This window comes from Ischnura elegans, chromosome 2, assembly GCF_921293095.1.
Source record: "Ischnura elegans chromosome 2, ioIscEleg1.1, whole genome shotgun sequence".
Taxonomy (NCBI): domain Eukaryota; kingdom Metazoa; phylum Arthropoda; class Insecta; order Odonata; family Coenagrionidae; genus Ischnura; species Ischnura elegans.
Window position 1 is genome coordinate 120,087,539 of NC_060247.1, and position 19,689 is coordinate 120,107,227.

A 19,689-nucleotide genomic window follows, 5' to 3' on the forward strand; every position below is an offset into this window, starting at 1 on the left:
CGAAGACGGCTGAGTGTGGAAGTCACTGAAGCGGAAGCCGTTCCTCCAGTCGACGTTTGGGAGGACGTGGTACTCGAACACCCAAAGACGTTTTTTTAAAAATCGAATGAATGAAAGTGATTCAAATTTCAACTCTTTGAATATTTTAGAATCTTTTATAACAGCAGAGGGACTTAAGTTGAGGAAATAGACAAAAATATTATCTCTAAAAAAAACACAGAAGGCTTTTTTATGACATCTTGCCTAAACGCATGCCATTACGAGTTAAGTTGTTAGTGCACAGCAGTTCAGATGTTGCTGAGGACATTTTAACGTTAGATTAAAAATGTTTCTATGCTTTACTTCGTAGTTAGTTGAAATACATATTTCTGTTTTTAAGTAACTTAAATCTTGTTAATAGGCGTTAAAGTATTTCTAATAACAAAGCAATACAATAGCAAAGTATTTTATATACCAACAAGAGTTTCAATTTAATAATTAGTTTTGATTGGAAATTTTGGTAAAAAATAACATCAAATATCGTGAGGTATATCACCAGTCCCAAAACTATCACCTGCACTAGGCACTCCGTTGAAGCCATCCCTCTAAAAACTCTATCCATAAACAATTGGAAAACGCTAGGGGCGTTTTAACCCTTTCCCTACGAATGCCGTGTTACCATGGCTTCAATTTTTCAACTCTGAAGGAAGAATGCCGTGCTTTCACGGCTATCGGTCGATCGTGCCAAGTGGGTCCCAAGCGCCATTGGGGTCCATAGGCGCGAGAGGTCCGACCCTTCCTTATTGTTCGCGTGGGGATTATCTTCGCCCATTCCGGCACTTAATGTCCCTCTCAAGCATGGTGCTCAAGGTCACTTATTTGTTCGTAAGGTAGAATAACTAAAAACGTACACGTTGCATCTATTGAAAATCAATGCCAAGAATTACACTCTGGATGTTCTGCTGATAGGTTAACAAACGGAACTCTAGCGTCATATTCATGCGCCTCTAGTTTATCATCGCCTGGAACAAGGTTTGTGAGACGCTAAGGTTAGATTTTGAATTGATATTTTTAAACCTTACTAGAATATTTGTAGTATCAATATTGTTATAATTTACATCTAAAGATTCACATTACTCTGTTAGCCACATTGCAAGTGTAAATTGGCGGTGAAATTTGGTGAAATATCCGATTAAACTCCTATGAAAAAAGCCCTCATAATGTAAAAACATATGACTCTCTCAGTTATTTGTCGTGAGCCAAAATTACAACGACTATTTTTAATAACCTCTTATCAACTTTTGAATACAAACGTATTATAAATGAATTTCGCTATAAATGCTAATTAATGCAGATCATAAAAATTCGTAAATTAACTGTACAAATAAGGAATGTTTTACGTAAACACATGTTGTGAGAAAAAGTCCATAATATTTCAGGAAAGAGAACTGCTATATATTGATATCATAAATCGTAAATACCTAGGAGTATGCTGTTTACAATGAAAGATTTCATTCCCTTTGTAATGTATTTGACATACTTTTTACATGATTAATTTTATAAAAATTGTGAATGGATGTGAATCGGTAAACGCTTCAGTAGAGATAAGATAAAAATCTTGTCTCATATATAAAAAATTATAAATTTATGTATGGAAGTAAAAAACTGAAATAAGTGACTTTCTTCCTTTACACTTATCATGCTATTTCATTCTGTCCGTCAAAAAATCATACTTTGTAAAATTACTCTCATTATATTCTCGGCAAATATGTCTTGAACGGACTAAAAAACGATATGGGAGATCAATGGATTTAATTCTACCAAGATGGAAAGCAATTTCCAATGAATATATAAAAAGCTTGAACATTTCGAGATAATTTAGAATACAAATAACCTTAATATGGCAATTAATTTCATTAAATAAATACCATATTAATGTCGTAAATTGTAAATTATGGATCTTAAATACTTAGAATCAATCATATGTTGAAACATTAAAGTTTCACAAAGGTTCACTTTCTAGTATATTTGTCTTCGAATATGGTAAAAATTCTTTGGCGCAGAAAAAATTCAGGAAGTAAGAATTGAGTTCGGCCTATCACGTGACAGACGGATAGATTAAGGATGTCACCTGATGTAGCTGTATTTTAATACGCAAAACACTGCCGTGGCAGAGAAAAAGCTTCAAATGGTAACTCAGAAGAATAGTGGCAACAGCCTTCTGAAAATATTTTATACCATCAAAACTATGGACTGCCTTGAAATATTTAATGCCTACATTGCTTGAAGGAAATCTATAAAAATGTTTTAAATGATTCACGTACAATTGACAGAATTTAACGTGATTAAGTAATTTAAATTTCGTTTTTAAAGAACGTAGAAAATCTAAAATGATGGAAAGTATAGGTGAGCGTGTATATGGAGTTTCTATCGGTAAAAATAGACACCTTGTCCCAAAAATGATTTCCTCATTTATGAAAAAATAATTTTCGGGTTTAGTCGAAGTGAATGTCGGGAAAATTTACAAAGCATGCCACAATGGTGCTATTCAAGAATTAATATGATTTAATTACCGCAAGGTGGATACCAGAATCTCTTATCCATACAACTGTAAATTGGCAATAATTGCTGTATGTGGGCTTTTGAAATAAATAAATAAGACAGAAATTGTAATATTCTTGATGAGGTAAACGCAGAAGTAAAATGATAATAAATGGAGCCAAGACTCGAGAATACTGAAAATTGTGTTATAAATTATGATACAACCACCAATGTTTTCAGAGTTTATACAAGATCCGACAAGCCCTTCCGCGGCAGACCAGGGATTGCTGTCTTCCTATATCCAAACTTGATAAACTCTCTCAACATGTAAAATAAGCCTTAACCATCCTGTCGAGAAACCCAATACTCATCCTCCGAAAAAATCGTCTTCGGTCGGCATCACTCCCCGCAACGTAACGAGTGCAAGGAAAATTTATGTCTGGCAATATCTCATAGATCCCTCTTTTTCCGCCTACCTTCTATTTTCAATTCAATCTCCAATACGTTTTCTTTTTTTGACATCTTTGCCTCCCGCACCAACTTTAATAACCAAGTGAAAAGTCTGTCTTTTTGACACCGACCTTTTGTATGTATTTTAAATGTGTAAAATGGTTGTTATTTATGGTTTTATTTTTATACTTGTTTATTTGTTGTATTTACATAATTTACTTTTTTATAAACCCAATGTAAAGGCCTAAGTGCTGTTTTTGGTGTGATATAAATAAATAAAGACCCCAGAATTCGAAGCCACCTCATCATATGGTCTCCCTTATTTTCTCGTCACCTGATATTCTACAGCGGAGCGGAGTGTGGTTGCCCTTACGACGAGAGTCAAATAGCCCGCGCGATTGGATATGTGAGCCCTAGAGCCATCTGAACCAGTGCTCCAGAACTACTTCAAAAACGCGTACGCTCTGATAACTTCTCAGTCCTCCGCTCCTCGATAATGCCAAGAAATAGCTTTTTATCCTAGTGGGTATACTTTCCTTCTCGCATATAGGCTTGTGTGTGTTGCCTATATCAAGCGTTACATCCCATTGCCCAATATGGAGAATACCTATCCCATTAACAGTGTGTCTATAATAAGTCTATAATAATCTCGACTTCGATGAAATTTGACATACACAGTGTCGTAGCGAGGAAGGGGTTCCGGAGGGTCCGGACCCCTCCTCCCGAAAAATAAAAACACATCAGGTTGCTTCAGGGTCAATCCAATCTCGAATCACCCAGGCAATGTTACTCGACATTTTTAATTATCCTGATTTTTATCAAAGGTTCCCTAAAAGTACACAATCACAAAACAGCATTTGTAAAAAATTTAGAAGCCATACTATTTTATTGGCAGACATTTTTAAAAGGGCGGCTGGGCGAATTTTAATGAAAATCATGTTTTGCAAAAAATTTAATTTCGAAGCTATTTTAAAAGATATCAGAATAATTTAAAAACCAGTGGGTGTGTACCATAAAAAGAACTTTGGAAACCATTTTTTAAATTTTTCTATAATAAAAGACAGTTGGTCAAAATCTTTCCGTAAAAATTCGGGAAAAATTCATCAATACTAACTTTTTAACGCCATACATTTTTATGAAGGAAACGAGACTCACTAATAAAAGGTTATTTCTAAATGGAACACTTAAAAAACTACTTTCAGTATAAGTTTTAGCTCTGAGAATGCATTCCTTTTTCTCTAGAGCTTATCAAACAATGCCGAAAGCCTTTTAACGTCGACTTTCGCAGGTCTATTTCCATCTAAAAAGGGACTGAATGAAAACAAATGACAATTTTACAGAATGTTCTTTACACACATATAAATATCTCATAAAATATTATGTCTGAGACTCTAGTACATTTAGAGTAGTGGAGCAGTGAATTTTAATAAAAATGCAACCATTTTACATGCTCCTGCAGTGCAAACAAGGGCTCGTGCAGAGCAACGTAGCACACAGAGGCCTGATTAAATAATTACTAAATTGATAAAACAGTAATTTCAATTCGAAAGATAAAGAATGAAAATAATATCAGGATAGCAATAGTATTTGATGGTAAATAATAAAAATTGTTTATCATCGCGATAGGAAAAGTTTTTAATTTGAACAAAGCGAGACCTCATATTAATACATGAGTTTCCTGATAGCGCTTGTTGTCGGCTGAATTTTTAAACTTGCTGTCCTCGACAGCTCTGTTATTGAAACTACTCGACTTGACATTCACAATTTCTCGATATAACTAAATATGGATACGAAATAAAAAATAATAGATGTACTTTGTTTGACTTTTTATGCGTGGACAATACTAAAATCTATGCCTCAAATGAAATGCAGCTCAAGTACCTTCTGGATGTCACAAGTAGGTTCTCCACTGATATAAATATGCGATTCGAATTGGATAAATCCAGATTGCTTAACATAGAAAAAGGAAATTTAGGTAAAAAGACAATAATAATAATTATTATTATTTTATTTTTTCTAAACGTGTACACAATAAATCATGTTTTATAATAGCATTTAAATTTTTTAATTTTAAATAAAGTTCATTCTGGTCCCGCTGGGCCGAAATAGGCTTGTCAGCTGGTGCTACGATAAGCAATAGTTAGTGCTTTGTCAATTTACAAATTTAGCATTTTAATTAACAGGTGCCACATAAAGTATTATGTTATGTGTCTCTTCAAATAACAAATTAAACAAATTAATAAGAGTTCTTAATAACAATGCAACCATTTTGTCGAACCAACAGTCGTACCAACTACTCGACTCAAATTTTCGAGTACTCTCACATCCCTAATTGTGTGTTAAAAATTATTGTTATTTATGAGATTATTTTTTCACTTGCTTTTAATTATATTTATGTAATCTATTTTGTTTATTTAGCCCAGTGTAAAGGCCTTAGAGCTGTGTTTGGTGTTAAATGAGTAAAATAAAATACATAGTTTAAAAAAAAAACAGGAGATCTTAGTTGCGCTTGTAAAATATTAACTAATTTTTTAATTTGATTATTGTGTTTTGTTGCAGTTGAAGGGAGAACCGAGGAATGGAATCGAGGTGGATCGGACCCCCCGCATCTGCGGCTGCGTCCTCTTTGGCATTCTCCTCGAGCAAAACGACACGTTCCCACCGCCCTGACTGGGTCGTGCTCGCCGCGTCGTCGGACCCCAAGGGCGACTGGATGACGCTGGCCGCACCCGGCTCCATTGAGAATGCAGACGGCGAAGTGCTCACGTACGTCCACGTGGCGCAGAAGAATCTGATGCAAGGAGACCGGATAAAGCTTGTCATGGCGTACACGGCGTTCAAGGGTGAGTGGATTTTCATCCATTTAGGAGGTCTTGAGTGGTATTCGGCTCGTTGTGATGGAAGTTCTTAATGCAAGATGTTTCAAAAAGGATATATATGAGGGATTTGGAAGCCAAAGGGGTACAAGTGATTTCTTTTTTCTATTCACAGTAGGTACAGAGTTTAGGCATAGAGAACAAACGAAATGAAATAGATATTTGATGTAGTGCACTTGATTTTCCACTCGATGTCAGCACTGAACTGAGAGTCACTCATATCCATTGGCAACCAATTTTTGTGTATTTCTTCTAACAATTAACTTTAACTAACTCTGTGGAGAAAAAAAATCACTTGTACCCCTTGGCTTCTCACCCCCTCATATGTATTTCGAATGCTTATATTTATTTTACTTCAAGACATACGAATATAAAACTTTGCACTCATATTTAAGAACCTTTCAAGTTTTGATTATAGATGATCAATATGCCCTCTATCAGCAATATCACATCAATACTCAAATTCCTTCCTTACTGAAGCAAGCTTGTCTTTTTTGACGGATTTTTTTGCAGTAAAAATCCGGTTTTTCACCTCTTATAGGTTCTGTGGGAGTGTTAGTGTAGAAACGTGTGTGTGTGATGTGTAAAAATAAAAATGAAGTCTTCGTGCAGCCTCGTAAACAACAACAGAGGCGCAACGATCGATAGTGTGGACAAAATAATACTTTGTAACACATGTATTCTTTTTGGAACATCCTGTATACGTACAGTAAATCCTCAACTTACAAACTTTCAAGGATGCGAACATTAAAAAAATTGGAGCGTGCCCGAAATTTCGAATTTGGCACCTTTGGTCGATGCGACGCTGTGTGGGGTAGAGGAACTCGCACTTTGGGCCCTGTCCGTACGAAGAATAAATTAATCCGTCGTGAAGTCAGGAATAATTCATGGTAATAACAGGTGGTAACATGTACATCCAAATGAGCAGCGTTTACCATATTTAAACGAAATTCTACCATAAATATTAACTTATATCTCGATTTCAGTATAAAAATCAACGTGGAAATTGTTAATGCATTTAATCCGTGCTGACGGTAGAGGTTCGTTCAAAATTTGATAATTCTCAGAATAAAACGAGGAATTCTATTGGAAGTCTGCAATTTACGTTCAAGCAAAAATTATCCATAGAGCTAATTCATGTAAACAAAGCATGAGTTGACAGTGAACCAATGCCGCTGGTGGGCTTATAAGCCGCAAAATGAGGGAGACCAACTACCCTGGGAGTCCAAGATAATGCGAAGTCCCCACTAGGAAGGATCGAAAAAGGTTGGTGTTGAGAGTGTTTGATTATCCGGAAGACTCTCCTTAACAAATGCCCAACATAAATGGTCCATACAGAGAGGACAGAAGATCTTTTGGGGCTCAGTCCTGCATTCATGCTAAGGAGAGAACTCCACCGTCTCGAAAGAGTTAAAAACGTTGAAAATGAGCCTCGAAAATATTCATAAAAGTACTTTTTCGATAATACCACTTATTACATTTGCAAAAAATGACAACCTCTATTCCATTCCATAATTCCTCTCAACTCAGGCAGGGATCATCTGTAAAGACCGCGAAAATTTGCAATTATTGATAATTTTACACAACACACGATAAAATTTCTAGTAAAAAGAGGAGAATATTTTTATTTTCTGTGTTAAAATTAATTCTAATTACAGAGAGGAAAAAAAACGATTGTCGATTTTTTAGACTATAAGAGAATATCTTTAGCATAAATTGAACTGGAAATTTTTTACTTTACCTGAAGGATTTTAATAAGAACTGCAAAATACTGTTTATTCGAAATTTGATGTGATAATCTCACAGAGAAAATTACGATTAAGAATATTTATATTCATTGTGTGTCAATATTTCTCTTGAAAAAAGGGTGAGAAATTTATTTTGTTCGTGGAAATAATAAATTAATATTCAATTGATGTTTTGTGGAAGGTTAGAATGAAAAGAAGAGGAAAAACTAAAATGGACTTCTAATACCTCAGAATTTAATATTTTAGATTAGGTGAAGAGGAGAGTTTCATTTTGTCTGTCATGTTTTAAGAAATAATAATGTGTTAACAGTAACAACAGTTTCGTGCAAAATCCACAATCGATTTTTTTCTCTTATTTTATACTTACTTTTCAGACAAGCTTCGTGATCAAGTACAGTTTTAACCTTCTCACAAAGAAATTAAAAATTAAGTGTCCTTTTTTTAAATAGAAATATTTTTGTACGTGAAGAATATATTTTTTAAATTGTAAATTTCCCTGCGATTTTCAAGTCGCCTCACAAAGAAAATTGATATTGCAGTTCTAATTCTCATCTGCAAGCGAAATGAAAACCTCCTCTTCCACCGATGACAAATATTATCCTTCATAATGAAAAACATTCCGCAAAGGTTTTTTCCTCTCCGTGATTTTATACTCACCTTACGAATAACATAACTTTGATAATTATAATATGAGTTTTGATTCCAACGCAGAAATTAAAAATTCTCCCCCTTCTTCATATAAATATTGCTGTGTGAAATATGTAAATTTACTTAATCTTCATTTCTTTGGGCAATTTTCAATTATTTAACTGGAAAAACTTTAATCTGTAGTGATAATTCCAATCTAGCAATTCCATTCTCTTCACCTTATATCATATATTATCATCTGTAGTTTAAAAAATCAAAATTTGTTTCTTTCTCTCATATTTTATGCTCTTTTTACCGATAGGAATCATCACGAAGTGCAGCTTTTAAATTCCCACGAAGATATTAAAAATTCATTCTCCTCTTTTAATAGAAATATTTAGGTACGTGAAGAATATTTTTTTAATCATTAATTTCTCTGCGATTTTTAAGTCACCTTACAAAGAAAAATGAAATTACAGGTCCTATTCTTTTTTTATAGCATTATGAATATTTCCTCTTCCTCTCATGTGAAAATTAATCCTGTATAAGATAATAAATTTGCAATCGTTTTTTTTTTACTGTCTTTAAATTTATCCCACCTTACGAATACGATAAAAAAACGATTGTATCTGAAAAGTGGGCGAAACTAAGAGACAAGAAAACTATTGTGAATTTTTTGCACGAATTAAGATAACATTATAGATAAGGCGAAGAGAATATTTTTCCAATATTAGAATTACCACTTCAAAATGAAGTTGTTTAGGAGGAGAATTCAAAATAGCACAAATTAAATTAAGGTTACAGTAATTTTTGCATTTCACACAAATTATTTATAAAAAGAAGAGGGTAGAATTTTTATTTTTTTATGTTGGATTCTGTGTCTGTGCAATTCAGTGAAGTAATTCTTAAGGTGAGATAAAATCACAGGGAGAAAAAAAAACGATTTTGGGTTTTTTTAAGACTATAGATGATAATGAAATAGATGATAATATAAGGCGAAGAGAATTTTGTTGCAAGAGTGCAATTACCACTACAAAACAAGTTTTCCAGGAGGTGTATTCAAAATAGAAGAAGAGAAAATTAAGATTGAAGTAATTTTTGATTTCACAAAAAAGAATTTCTAATAAGTAGAGGAGAGAACTTTTTAATTTCTATCTTGGAATCAAAACTGCTATTTAAAGTCATGTTATTCGCACGGTGAATATAGAATCAAATAGAGAAAAAAAGTTTACAGATTTATTACTTTATACAGGATTAATTTTCCCATATGAGGTAGTGGAACTTTTCCTTTTGCTTGCGAATAAGAAAAAGAAGGGTTATTTCATTTTTGTTCGAAAGATGACTTGAAAATCGCACAGAAAGTTACGATTAAAGAAATTTATTCTTCGCGCACACAAATATTCCTATTAAAAAAAAACGAGAGGTAACTTTTAGTTTCTTAGTAGAATTACTAACCTGCCGTTCATAACAATATTTGTTGTAAAGTAAGTATAAAATAAGAAAAAAAAGATTGTGGACTTCCAATTCTACAGTAGATAATATTTGAGATAAGAAGAAAAGAATGTTTTTGCAAAATAAGAACAACCACTTTAAATTCAAGTTCTTTCAGGAAGTGAATTTAAGTGCAGGGAAAATTAAGATTAAGGAAATTAACATATTTCTCACAAAATTATTTCTGATAAGAAGACGGGAGCTAATTTTTTTGCGTCGGAATCAAAACTGCTATTCAAAGTTATGTTATTCATAGAAAGAGTATAAAATCACAGCGATTTAAAAAAAAACCCTTACGGATTTATTACTTTATTCAGGATTAATTTTCACATAAGACGTAGTGGAAATTTTCATTTTGCATGTAAATAAGACTAGGAATAACAATTTCATTTTTCTTTGTTGAATGTCTTGAAAAGCGGGCAGAAATTTACGATTAAAGTATTTAATTCTTCGCGTACACAAATATTTCTATTTAAGAAAAGGAGAGTTTATTTTTACTTTCTTCGTGGGAAGGTTAAAACTGTACTTGCTTTCACGATGCTGGTCTGAAAAATAAGAGAAAAGAAACGGGTGCGGATTTTTTGCACGACAGAAGAGAATATTATAGATAAGAAGAAGAGAATGTTTTTGCTAGGTTAAAATTGCCACTTCAAAATCAAGTTTTTTTCAGGAGATGAATTGAAAATCCAACTGCTGGGAAACGCGCACACAATAAGGGGGGCATGATAAACTTGCTAAAACCTACTGAGAAAGAGCTAGTGTAAACAAGGATGTATGCAAATGCAAAAAATGTCACCCAGTACCCGGAAAGAAAAAGAAAATTAGGCGTAGCAGGAGAAGGTAAGTGCTACAGTCACTACTGGTGTCCCTCAGGGTATATAAATGCCTAGACGAAGATGTTAATTCCTGGATATGAGAACTTTTGGGTAACCGCGTGCAAATAGTAGTATTAGACGGTGCAGTCTCCATTGAGGTTAGAATCACTTCTGGAGTCCCTCAGAGAAGTGTATAGGCCCACCCCTATTCTTTCTTTACATAAACGATACTGGTAAAATAGTACATAATTAACTATGCTTATTTGCTGACGACATTGTAGTTTACACGGAAATCCGTTCCTATAAAGATAGGGATGAACTAACCAACGACCTTGTTGCTATCCAAACGTGGTGCAATGCATGGCAGTTAGATTTTAATTTGAAAAAAATGCGTGGTAATGAATGTCTGGAAAAATAATAACTCCCCACAACGTAGTCATATCATTTGGGGAACCCAATTAAAGACAGTTGAATCTATGAAATATCTAGTTGTTGAACTCATTTATGATCTTTAGTGGAATAAACATATTCGGGAGATAACAGGTCAAGCTAATCGTATAATGGGTTTTGTTAAAAGAATATGAGGATATTGCGACGACAAAAAGGAGAGAAATTAGCTACTTTTCCCTTGTTAGACCCCATTTAGAATACGCTGCCAGTGTTTGGGACCCTCATGGAAAAGGCTTATAATCAGACTTAGAACGCGTGCAAAGAAGAGCAGACAGGTACGTGAAAAGTCGTTACGATGGTCTTGCTAATGTAACAGACCTCTTAGATAAACTCGGATGACCACCACCGGCCAAATATCCTGGAGCTGGCTCGCAGGGTATTATGACGAAGTAAATGAATTGAATTAATGGCGTCAGTTGCTAGGTCGACACATTGAATATTTTATTTTTTTACATTGTCTATTCTTGCATGTATTGCTGTAGCAATAATTAACCGTTGACAAGTTTTGCCTTTTCAGGAAGGTGCACGTATATTTCGTCGTCATGCGTAATATTTTATGACCGAGTGGTGTACTAGTATTGAAAGAACAGAGAGATGGCTTTTTCCACAGGTTTATTATTGGAAGTTAGACTCGTTTCGGCCGTAAAATATTTCAGATAAGATGAAGTGGACACTTTTACTTTTCTAGGAATCGTACATCAAAATCAAATTTGTTCGGTAGGGGACTAAAAAATTGTCCTGAGGAAATAACGATTAAGGATATTTATTTACTACGAACGACAATATTTCTCATAATAAAAGGAGAAAATTTTTATGTTATTCTTATCAATACAAAGGTGCTCTACATAATAATGTAATTCCGAAGGTGAATAGAATCAATGGGAAAAAAGATTGTGGATTTTTACCCAGCACAGGATTATATTTTACAGGATTATATTTTACGGGTAAAAAATCCTCAGTCTTTTTTGTCTTTGATTTTATTCTCACATTCGGAATTACATTATTACGTAGAGCACCTTTATATTGCTACGAATAAAATAAAACTTTTCTCCTTTCCTTGTAAGAAATATTGTCGTGCGTAGTGTAGTATATAAATATCCTGAATCGTTATTTTCTCAAAACAATTTTTTTTGTCTCCTACCGATCAATTTTAATTTTGAGGTACGAATTCTAGTTTTCCATACAAAATGGAAATTTCACGTCATCTTTTCTAAAGTATTATTTTATGTTGCGTAAAAAATTAAACAGTTGTTTTGTTCTCTCTGTTACCCCACACATAACATGAGTTCGAAGATCAATTCCAACGCAGAAAATAATCTCATTAGAAATTATGCAATGATTAGTGCAAAATTATCAATAATAACTAATTTATCATTGCAATTTTGAATTCAACTATGAGTGCCCTATTTTCAAATTGATGCTAACTGCAGGGCTGAGCATAAAATCAAAGAGCGAAATATACCATTGTAGATTTTATTCAGCGCATAAGATTATGTTTGACAAGATTATATTTCACATATAATGAAGCGAAAATTTTTTTGCCTGCAAGATTAGAATGATAACTTCAATATCATGATTGTATAAATGTGACTTAAAAATTGCACATAAAAAATATGATTAAGGATATTTATACACTACGCACGTCTATACTTCCATACAAATTAGGAAAGAATTTTTATTTTGTTCGTGTGAACTAGAATCAGCCTTGTAAAACGATATTATTCGAATGGTTAGTATAAAATCTCGAAGAGAAAGAAACGATAAAATGTTTTGGGCTACTAAGAATAATATTGCAAATATGATTTTTATGATGGAGCGGAAAATTTTAATTTGTTGCGGTAATTTTATGAGAATTTACGGTAGATTTGAAATGAAAGAGGAATGAATATTTATTTTTTCTCGTAGGCATACAAAATTGCTCTCTATCGTCAAGTTATTCTGATGGTGTGTATAAAGTAACATATCGAAAAAAAATAATGTATTTTGTCATACGCATGATAATATTTCAAAGTGTTTATTCGAAGGTTGACTAAAAAATCGAACAGAGACAGTACGGTCGAAGATAGTTGTACAGTAAATATTCAATTATTTGTAATAAAGGAGAGGAAATTATCTATTTTTCTCATAGCCATACAAAATTAATCTACAATGTCATATTATTCTGATGGTGAGTATAAAATAATATACCGAAAAAACACTAATATAGAGTTTCACTACACAAATAATAATATTTCACATATGACGGAGAGGAAATTTTCATTTTTACCTGAACATAGAAAAAACGTACTGTAATTTCATTCTTTGTTCGGAAGATGACGTAAAAATCGCTCAGAGAAAATTCCTATCAAGGAAATTTGTATTGACAATGACGACGATATTCCTAACGCCTTAATTTCCAATAAGAATAGAAGGGAATTTTTTATTTCTGCTTTGGAATCAGAACTGCCATTCAAAGCCATGCTATTCGTTAGTTATATATTTAACATATGATGAAGAGGAAAAATCACAGAGAGAAAATTACGTTTGTGGATTTTTTTACATTATACAGAATTATGGGTCACATAAGTGGAAGTGAACTTGTAATTTTCTTTCAAATTAGAACTCAAAATCATTTTTATTCCGAAGGTGACTTGAAAATCCCACATAGGTAATTACGATTATGGTTATTTATACACTTCGAAGGACGATATTTCAAACAAGAATATGAGAGAACTTTTATTTCGTACGCGGGAAGGTTAAAATGCTCTTCAAAACGATGATTAGTAGAAGGAAGGTAATAAAAAACGACTGTGGATTTTCGCACTACTCAAGATATTGTTTGAGATTAGATAAAGGTGAAATATGAATTTTTCTTGTAAGATTAGAAGCATCGCTGAAAAATCTAGTTTGTTTGCAATATGACTTTAAAATCGCACATAAAAAAGGACTAATTTGCATATTTGTACATTCGTAATTTCCACAAATTATTCATAAATGGTAGACGAGAGAATTTTGACTTTATTCCGGTAATACAAAAGTGCTGTGTATAATAATCATGTACCTAATTAATAAGGTGGATATAAAATCGCTGAGAGAGAAAAAACTGTCGTGGATTTTTGCACTACTCAATATAATCATCAAATATGATGACGAAGAAATTTAAATTTTTCATGCAAGGTTAGAATTAACACGGAATAATCCTATTTGCTTGGAAGATGAATAAAAAATCAAACAGAGAAAATTGATATTAATGATTATTTTCGGCTACACACGGCATTATTTATCAATGAAAGACGAGAGGATTAAATTTTTTTTGTAATCAAAATGCTATTCAAAGTGATGCTATTCGTAAGGTGACTATAAAATAACAGGGAATAAAAACTGTGGGCCTTTAAAAATATATAAGATAATATTTTACATGAGAAGAAGTGGAAATTGTCTTTTTTAAATGCAAAATTAGAATAAGAACTTCAAAATTAAGTTTGTTGGGAAGGTGCCCTGAAAATCCCACATGGATAATTACGATTGAGGATATTTATAAAATTCGCAAGACGATATTCCTAACAAAAAGAGGAGTGAAGTTTTATTATGTGCTTGGGAATAAAACATAATTAAATCTTATGCGCTGAATAATTTTCTACAGTCGTATATTACTCTTTGATTTTAAGCTCAGCCTTGTAATTAGCATCATTTTGAAAGGCAATTTTATTTTCCCTCGGATAAAATAAGATTTCTTTTCATTAGAAATATTTGTGTGTGTAGCGTTTGAATATTCTTATTAATAACTTTCTCTGCGCTTTTTCCACTTCTGAACAAAAATGTTTTGTAGTTCTTATTCTAATTTGCAAGTAAAATGAAATTTTCCTCTTCATCGTATGTTAAATATAATCCTGTGCAGGATAAAATATCCACAGTCTTTCTTTCCTTTGATTTAATCTCACCTTAGGTTACCACCTCTCATCACCATCATTATGTAGAGCACATTTGTAATGATACGAATAAATTCAAAGCTATAAGAAATATTGTCGTGAGTATTATGCGAATATCGTTAATCGTAATTTTCGAAAAACAATCTTTAAGTCTCCTTCCGAACAAACTTGATTTTGAGGTTAGTGTTCTAGTCATCCTAGTAAAGTGAAAATGTGCATTTCATATAATGTAAATTAACATCTTATGTAGTTAATAAATTGAACAATCGTTTTTTTTTTCTCTTCTCTACTTACTATAAATGTGGTGTGGCGGGTTAAATTGTCCTCGATGGCAAGGTTCTCTTTTTGATTTTTAATTAACATTCCGAACAAAAATTTCCTCCTAACCTTATTCCAACAATTATGCTGTGTAACACCGTATATCGATAACTTTTTTTTCTCTCTGTGATTTAAAGCTGATCTTATGAATAACTCGCCGTTGTATAGCAGTTTTCATTCCTATGCAGAAAATAAAAATTCTCTGCTCTCCTTTTTGGAAATTATGATGATTGCATTACAAAATTTTCAATCATCACAATACCCTAAGCGCGATTTTTAGCTCTCCGTTACGACAAACATTAATTTGGAGTGCTTATTTACTCTTGCGAATAAAATTAAAATTTTGTCCTCGTCTTACCTGCATTATTACCTTTGGTTTGTGAAAAATCTATAGTAATTTTTTCTCTCTCTGAAATTTTACACTATCTTTCGAAATGGCATGTTTATGAAGGGCAGTTTTATATTCCCACGCACAAAATAAAAATTCACTCCTCTTATCGTTAGGAATATCGTCTTGCGTATTTCATAAATATCCTTAATCGTAATTATCCATGTGGAATTTTCAAGGCACCTTCCCAAAAAACTTAATTTTGAAGTACTTATTCTAATTTTGCATTTAAAAATAAAAAATTCCACTTCTTCTTATGTAAAATTAAATCTTTAATTTTTTAAAAACCACAGTTGTCTTTTTTCCTGTGTTATTTTTAATTCACCTTACGAATAATGTGACTTTAAATAGCATTTTTATTCCAGCAAAGAAATTAAATTCTATCCTCTTCCTTTTAGAAATGCCGTGTGTAGTTTAAAATAATGATTAATCGCAATTTTCTCTATTCGATTTTTTATTTTCCTTCTAAGCAAACAGGATTTTTCGCTGTTAATTCTACTGTTGTATGAAAAATTTATAATAGCTCCTGGTCATATCTGAATGATTATATTGTGTAATGCTTAAATCCATTATAGTTTTTTCCTCTCTCAGAAATTTTATACTCACGTTCGGAATTATATGACTATGCAGATCAGTTTTGCATTGCCAGATAAGTTTTCTATTCACCTTCCAAGCAACCAGGATTTTTCGGAGTTTATTCTAATCTAATGTGAAAAATTTGTATTTCCTCGTCGTCTTATCTGAATGATTATTTTGTGTAGTGCAAAAATCCACAGTAGTTTTTTCTCTCTCAGAGATTTTATACTCACTTTCGGAATATGACTATGCAGATGTTTTTTGCATTGCCAGAACAAAAAAATATCTCCTCTTCTATTCGAAAGAATTGTGTAACACGTACAAATTTCCGGACTCGGAATTTTATATGTGCTATATTCAAGTCACTTTGAGAACGAAAATGATTTTGCAGTTCTAATTCGAAATGAAAATGAAAATTTCCCTTCCTCTAATGTGAAATATAATCCCGTATAATGTAAAAATCCACAACCTTTTTTTCTCCCTTTGTTTAACGAATAGCATATCTTTGAATAGCAGTTTTGATTCCAAAGCAGAAATAAAAAATTCCCTTCTTGGAAATAAAGGCGTATGTAGTGTATAAATGTCCTTACTCGTAATTTTCTATGCGCGATTTTTTAATCATATTCCGAACAAGCATGAATTAACAGTTCTATTTCTAAATTTTAAGGTAAAAGTTAAAATTTCCTCTTCATCTTATGTGAAATATTATCTTGTGTAGTGCTAACTACATATACGTTTTTATTCGGTATCTAATTTCAAACTCAGCATCAGAATAATATGACGATGGAGATCAATTTTTATGCCCAGGAGGAAAAGTAAGTATTCTATCTTCTTTTATTACAAATAATTGAGTATGTAATGTAAAAATATTCTCAATAGTACTTTTCTGTGCTCGATTTTCTAGTCAACCTACGAATGAACACTGTTTTAAAGTACTATTATAATCGATGCAAAAAAAATAAAAACTTCCACTCCATCAAGCTTGAAATATTATTCTTAGTAGCCCAAAAAATTTTATCGATTCTTTCCCTTCGAGAATTTATACTAACTATTAGAATTACATCATTTTACATAGCTAATTCGTTTTCACAAGAACAAAATAAAAATTCTCTCCTATTTTTTATAGAAATATAGACGTGTGTAGTGTATGAATATCCACATTCATATTTTTCTCTGTCCAATTTCTAAGTCACCTTTCCACAAACATGATATTGAAGTTATAATTCTAATCTAGGAGGCAAAATAAAAAAATGCTCCATTCATTATATGTGAAATATAATCTTATTAAACATAATCCTATGCGCTGAATAAAATCTACAGATGTAAATTTTGCTCTTTGATTTAATCTCAGCCTTGTAAGTAGCACAATTATGGAGGGCAGTTTTATATTCCCTCGAAGAAAATAAGAATTTCTTCTCATTAAAATATATGGGTATGTGTAAAATATGAAGACTTTTTAATTGTAAATTTCTCTCTGCGCTTTATGTCAACTTCAGAACAGAAATGTCTAATAGTTCTTATTCTAATTTGCAATAAAAATTAAATTTTCCTCTTCATCTTATGCTTAATGTACTACTGTGTATGGTAAAAAAATTTCAGTCTTTTTTTCCTTTTGATTTTATTCTCACCTTCGGAATTACATGATTATGTTGAGCACATTTGTATTGCTACGAATAAAATTGAAGTTTTCTCCTTTTCTTATAAGAAATATTGTCGTGAGTATTTTATGAATATCCTTAATCGTAAATCTGTGAACAATCTTTAAGCCTGCATCCGACAATCTTGATTTTGAGGTACGAATTCTAGTCTTCCTAGAAAAGTGAAAATGTCCACTTAATCTTATCTAAAATATTATCTTATGTAGTGTATAAAATGAGCATACGTTTTTTTTATCTCTCTGACCTTACTAATAACATGACTTCAAAGAGCAGTTTTGACTCAAACGCAGAAAATAATCCTATTGGAAATTATTCCGTGTTCAGTGTTAATTGATCAATAATAACACTTTCCTATCGCAATTTTAAACTCATCTTCGATAGAAACATGAATATGCAGTGTTTGTTCCATGCTTCCCAGCGTAATTAAAATTTTCTCTTTATCTTTTATGAAATATTTAATTGAAGAGTGTGAAAAATTCCACAGTATTTTTTTCGATGTCTTAGACGCTTTACTCACCCTACGCATAATTTCATTTTGAAGAGCAGTGTTGTATTCCCACGAAAAAATTAATTCTGTCTTCTTGTTACTATGAATTATGTGGTGAGGCGGGTAAATATGTCCTCGATGGCAAGTTTATTCTAATGATTTTTAATTCACATTCCGAACAAAAATTTCTTACCAAGCTTATTTCAAAAATTATACTGCATGACTTTGCAATAATGGACAACTTTTTTCTCCCTGTGATTTTAAGATGATCTTATGAATGACATAACATTAAATCGGAGTTTTAATTATGTGAAATATTATCTTGTGTCCTGAAAACTCCATATTAGTTTTTTTCGGCATATTATTTTATAATTACCATCAGAAAACATGACGATGCCGAGCAATTTTGTATACGCACGTGCATAATAAATATGATTTTTTATTACAAATAAATTAAGTATGTAATGTAACAAAATCTTCAATCATACTCTGTTCGATTTTTTAGTCGACCATCGATAAACACTGTTTTTGTAGTCATAATAATACTGTTGCAAAAAATAAAATAAAAATTTCCAATGCATCATATTTGAAATTATATTCTTAGTAGCCCCAAATACTTTATCGTTTCTTTCTCTTCGATATTTGATACTAACCTTTCGAATAACATAACATCGTTTTACATACCAGAATCAAGTTAACACGATCAAAATGAAAATTCACTCCTAATTTTTATGGAAGTATATTACGTGTGAGGTGTATAAATGTACTTAATCATAATTTTTCTCTGTTCGATTTTTAAGTTACCTTTCCACAAGCATGATATTTATTTATAATGTTTATTCTAATCTTGCAGGCAAAAACTATTTTCACTCCATCATATGTGACATAGAATCTAATTAAATATAATCCTTTGCGCTACATAAATCTACAATCTACAATTTTGCTTTTTGACTTTTTGACCAGCCTTATAATTAGCATCATTTTGAAGGGGATTTTTATATTCCCTCGGGGAGACAAGAATTTTTTTTCATTAAAAATACATGCGTATGCGTATTGTATGAAAACCTTTTAATCGTTATATTCTCACTGCGATTTTGAAGTCAACTTCCGCACAGAAATGTTTAAATAGTTCTTATTCTAATTTGCAAGTAAAATGAAATTTTCCTCTTCATGTTATGTTTAATATAATCCTGTGCATGGTAAAAAATCCACAATCTTTTTTCCCATTATATTATTCTTATATAGATATAGATTATATTCTCAAATTCGAAATTACATTATTATGTAGAAATCCTTTGTACTGATATGAATAAAATAAAACTTTTCTCCTTTTCTTATAAGAAATATTGTCGTGCATAGTATGAAAATATCCTTAAT

General features: G+C 32.0%; 1 long non-coding RNA gene across 1 annotated transcript in view; it reads left to right on the top strand.

Moving 5' to 3' along the window:
• The window catches only part of LOC124154530, an 86,631-nt gene that overhangs the window by 41,502 nt on the left and 25,440 nt on the right, over window positions 1-19,689 (top strand). The window contains exon 3 of the long non-coding RNA XR_006863945.1: window positions 5,530-5,813. This is a non-coding gene — a long non-coding RNA (uncharacterized LOC124154530). The remainder of the gene's footprint in view (window positions 1-5,529; window positions 5,814-19,689) is intronic.